Source organism: Rousettus aegyptiacus, unplaced genomic scaffold (assembly GCF_014176215.1).
Source record: "Rousettus aegyptiacus isolate mRouAeg1 unplaced genomic scaffold, mRouAeg1.p scaffold_m13_p_1, whole genome shotgun sequence".
Taxonomy (NCBI): domain Eukaryota; kingdom Metazoa; phylum Chordata; class Mammalia; order Chiroptera; family Pteropodidae; genus Rousettus; species Rousettus aegyptiacus.
In genome coordinates, this window is record NW_023416284.1 from 157,134,497 (window position 1) to 157,139,804 (window position 5,308).

Below are 5,308 nucleotides of genomic sequence, written 5' to 3' on the forward strand. Positions count from 1 at the left end.
GAGTGAAATCACTGGGTCATAGGGTAACTCTATGTTAATATTTTGAATAACTTTCAAAGTGGTTTTCAAAGTGATGCATCATTTTACGTTTCCAATTTTATTAAGGTTTCCAATTCCTCTACATCCTCACCAACACTTGTTACTGGCTTTTCTTTTTTCTTTTTTCCTTGTATCATGGTCATTCTGCTGGGTATTAAATTATATCTCATTGAGCTTTTGCTTTGCACAGTGCATTTCATTTGCATGATGGACGAAGCTGAGTGATTTTCATTTGTTTATTAGCCATTTATATATTTTCTCTGAAGAAATGTCTGTTTAAATCTTTTGCTTTTTTAAAATTGTCTTTTACTATTTACTCATAATAATTTTTTATACATTCTGGATACAAGTCTCTTATCAGATATATGACTTGCAAATAGCTCCTCTCAGTCTGCGAGTCTTTCACTTTCTTCATGATATCTTTAGAAAAAAAGAAGTTTTTTTCTAAAGAAGTGTCATATCATTGCCAAACCCAACATTATGGTGCTAAGATTTCATCTAATCCCTGTTGAAAGAGATCCAGCTGTAGGCACTGGAAGTCTATACCATGACTACTCACAAACATCAGTCCTTGCTTTGTTTTAATAAATGTCCTTAAGCATGTCTTGACTTGGCCTCTACTCCCACTGCCTTGTCACCCAGATGTCCCAAAAAGCAGAAGCACCAGGCAAGAAAAGGTGGGTTGATGTAGGCAGTTAGAAGAGAAGCCTCTTTAAGAGGCGATCCAACAAGGTGATCAAAGGTGAATTGTTGGTGTGTAATAAGAGGCTGCTACTGTAGCAGAAAAATAATGTCCCCTTTCCTCATTTACCTTGACAAGGAGATTTAAAATAAAAGGTTGAGATTGCAGAAGGGAGGATAATAGACTCTAATAAGGAGATAATTGTGGGATGACTTGATAGCCAAGTGACACAATTTAATAATTCTATAATAAAAGTCTCTGGCAAGAAATCCTAGCTTAGAAAAATATTTTCAACCTGCAGGACATCACTTCACAGCTGCTCCATGGTCCGAGGACAGATAAATGGCAAGAAAAAGTGAAGAACATTGCAAAAATACTCTTTTGCCAAAACTAGTGTATGTCACCAATCCCCAGGGAAATGAGATGACTTCTATGTTCCAAATTTCATGTGAATACTCCACGTCAATAGAACCTGAACTATACTAGGAGTTCTTTTAGTAAGGGATTCAAGAAAATTCAGTTCCCAGGCTTCTAGACCTTGTGATACAGAGACCAGAAAAGGGTAGCGTGGAGTTTTCTGCCAAAGACAATATCCATCATAAAAATATTAAGACAAGGAATCAGCATTATTGAAGTCAAATAGGGAATATAAAGAAAATTTAAACTAGGTCTCTGAGACTACAAAGGAAAAGAACAAATTAAAAAGAATAAGTGAATATAATGTGGATGGCAGAGCCTAAGTGATTCAGTACATACATATTTGACAGTCTTGAGGGGTGAGAAACAATACTGAAAAACATAGAAGTAAATTTCCTTATTTTCCAATTTTTCTCATCTGAGTATATAGATGGAAATTCATTTAAAAAATGCACATCTAGGCAGGCTCTAGCAAAATCTGATAATTTCAATGATTATAAAAGAAACAAATCAATAAACATGCTGAAGCAGAATATTAAAATGTAGGTTTCTAAGGCAAAAAAAATAATTTACACATACAAAAATGTTTGTAATGTTTGCCATTATCTTGATACAAAACCTTTATAGTTAAAAAATGAGGGTTCTTAAACTAGTTAATTTTAGTTTTGTCTGATGTACACAGTTCCTTTAGTTTAAATCTTAAACAAAGTATTTTTCTATCAGGTACTATTTCTTCCTTTTCAGGGAAAAATATCATGGCATGAAAGGACAGAGGCCAGAAAGTGTCTTCTGATCTGCATAGATCCTTACTTGTCTCACTGGAAAGTAAGTCTTTTATTTCATCTGGTCGTTGGGCATATTATATTGGTGTTTACAGAGTAGCTGCTATCCTCAATTGTTTCTTTAGGGTATTGTGCCGACACACCCAGCTGAAGTCTTCGACCCTGGAATAGCCTCAATTCAAGATGTCTCTGCATTCTGTAGTTTCCTTGTTTGGAATATGGCCTTTTCTGGTTTAAGGTTCTCTTAGCCCTACTGTTTTTCTAACCAGCAGTCCTCTGGATACCATACAAAGGCAATGGCAATCTGTGATCTAGCTTAGGGCTATCTGTCTAGGGTATTCTTCCCTAGACAGATCTTTACTATAGCACTTGATAGACACCATTTTTTTTTTCTAGAAGGTGCCAATTTTCCTTTTTGGAAATGTTCAGAAGTTTCCTTAGTTTTTCAGCTTTTCGGTCTACTTAAAAAGTGAAACCCTTGGTTTTTTGTTTAGGAATTTCTTTGAAAACCTTCTGCCTATTTCTAGTGTACTTCATTCCATGCCTTTGTGTGATCAGACCCTAGGGCAGGGAGAAAGAATGCAGAGAAAAAGAACTAGAAGTCTAACAGTTCCTTGCTCTTTATCAAAGCTTCCTCTCTCCTACTAATTATATTATGTCAAATCATGCCCCTCTCTCTATTTTGGTTTATAGTAAAACACAGTGATCAGAGTGGCAACTATAGGGAGAATTTTGGGACTTAGAAACTCAATGAAGTCTATGTTTGAAAATGAGTGTTTCACTGTAGACACAGTTTTTAATTTGAAACTCAAAGCTGAATTATTATACCTTCGTTCTAGTCTAAGCCCTGCTCTACCTATGAACAACATTGATTGTCTTTGAATGAGTGGTAGGAGAGCTGTGAGAAATCTAGGGGAAAAAATATAGCTTGAAAATCTAAAAAATTATTCTTCTATAGGCCCAAAGCAACAAAATTACAATTAGACTCTCTTGCAAAATAGAAGAAAATGGAAAAATAAATAACTGTGAGAGAAAAAATTATGATTCAAGAATATCAAATGAAGGCGATAGAAAATATGATCAATTCTACAAGATAACAATAAGTATACTGCTAATTTCTTCCTCCTAAAAAACTTACTTAAAATCATTTAGTGACTAAGAGATTAATTTGAATTTTAAGTATGAGAAAATAAGGTTTTCAAGGACTATTACTAGCATTTTATTCCAATGAACTATATTGCCTTAAGTCTACTTGTTTTATAGAGTATTAGTAAATCAAAAAATTATTCTTGAAAAATTATATATAACTCAAAAATGTAATTTAATAACAAAAAAATTGAAGTTTATCATCCTAGATTTTATTTTCAAGGTTACCAAGTGGTGGTGGTAGGCATAATGAAGTCACTAGATTTTTTATTTTACAAGGGAACAAAGTCTTGATATTGTTCTTTTTTTATACTACACTTTTCTCCTTTTAACAAAATTATGTAGTTAATATATACATGTTGAAACATGTTAAAAGAAAAAATCATGTGGAAGAATAATCAGCTTTCCCTACATTTCTGAATAAACTATTAACAATGAATTGTTCCTTCTTGCTTTTTATTTTATTTTACTTTTTAATTTCATAATAATTATGATCATTTCCTTCTTGCCTTTTGTATTTACCTAATTATTTTACTTTTAATTTTATAATAGGCTAATTTTTTAATGATTAAAACAATTAGCATTAAAACAATTAGTTAAAAATCAATGTTCATAAACTTTTAAATATTTTAATGAACTTTCAAATAAATAGAAAAATTAAAAAGCACATAAGATATAACTCACATAGCAGAAGTAAAAAATAAAAGAAATAGGGTTTTTCTGTCCACAGTGTCTCAGATTCATTCTTAAATAACTGAGAATTTAATCTAATCTTCCAAAATGTCTAAAGACCATCTTATACTCCAGCTCCCACCCCAGCTTCTGCAAACAAATACTCAGAACACCAGGGTTTGTGGGATACAATCCATACAGTCATCTTGCCTACAACTACAGGCTGGGAGGGAACTCGGCACCAACAATTGGGCATCCTCTGGTATTACAGTTCCCAACCCCACAAAGCCACCAGATAAGCCGCTGATGCTCTACATGAGGTATAGCAAAAAGGTCTGGGACCAAGTAAAGGCTTCCGAACCTCACCTAAAGTTGTGAAAGATTGGCAAAATTATTGGTGGCATGTGGTGAGATGGCATGTGGTGGCACCGATGAAAATAAAAGGAAGAAAGAAAAACCACAAGAATATTTAAACAAATACAGAGCAGAAAATATAGAGTACCATTAGTCTATGAATGTCTATCATAATTCCCCCACATACCATACAAAAACGCAAAAAAGTCCTGCAGGAGCCGCTTTAAAGGAAAAAAGACAGTCCTGGAGGGAGAAAGGGGAATCTTACATGAGCACTCAGGCTTCTGAAAATCCAGATGATTATGATGATGGCTTTTCAATGAAGTTTACAGCCACCACTCATTTCCTGAGAAACCACCACCTCTTCAGTGAAATCCTTAGTGAGAATATGGTACCAAACATTTGGTCAGTTTTCACAACAGCTAGAATGCAGGCCCTCAAACAATGGGTGTAGTCCTCAAATGTTCATCAGTGAAAACTAGAAGGTGAGCTTCAAATAGAGGAGCAACACCAGGAAAAGAAAAGGAAATTCCTGGGAAGTACCGATTCATTTAAGGATGAACTTAAAAGTTTGTGTAGTTTGAAAGTGGGAATGAATATGGAAAAAACTGCAGCTGAAATTGCACAGGTGGAGGAACAGGCTTGCAAAAGGCAGAGGGAACGGAGAAAGAAGCAGCAGAGCAAGCTGAATGCAGTCGGAACAGTATTGCTGCTGAGGAAGAGCAAGCAGGTAATAACACCAAAGAAAAGAAGGAAAACGAGAACATTCTAATGGAGTCAGAGGAAACACATCTTGAAAAAAACAACAGAAATCCAAAAGAACAATGAAAAAGGCTCAACTACTCCCATGGGCAAGGGAAGTAGCAGGAGGGGGTGGACAGTATGGCAGAAGGAACCAGCGATAGTAATATTGGTTCAGAGAGCAATAGGGCAACAGAGGAGCCAGCAACAGATCCCATACCAGAGACAAGATAAAAGAATAAATGTTGCTTCGTTTTATGTGTTCTAAATATTTTCTAAATAAAAAATGTTTTTGAGTTTAAAATAACTAAAAGAAATGTTAATAAAACATGTGGAATAATGACAGAGAAAAATGCCAACCATCTTCTGTCAATCTTAAAATGAACTAGATAAATCCTCATATTTAAAGCTTTTCAAATCAGGGTAGAAAAAGTCAGCTCTTTATTACTTTACAATAGCTGCAATGACATAGAAG

The 5,308-nt window shown here is 34.5% G+C and overlaps 1 pseudogene; it reads left to right on the forward strand.

The window, feature by feature from the left end:
• The first annotated feature begins 681 nt into the window (after positions 1 to 681).
• LOC107516891 lies at positions 682 to 5,067 on the forward strand (annotated as a pseudogene).
• Positions 5,068 to 5,308: the final 241 nt, after the last annotated feature.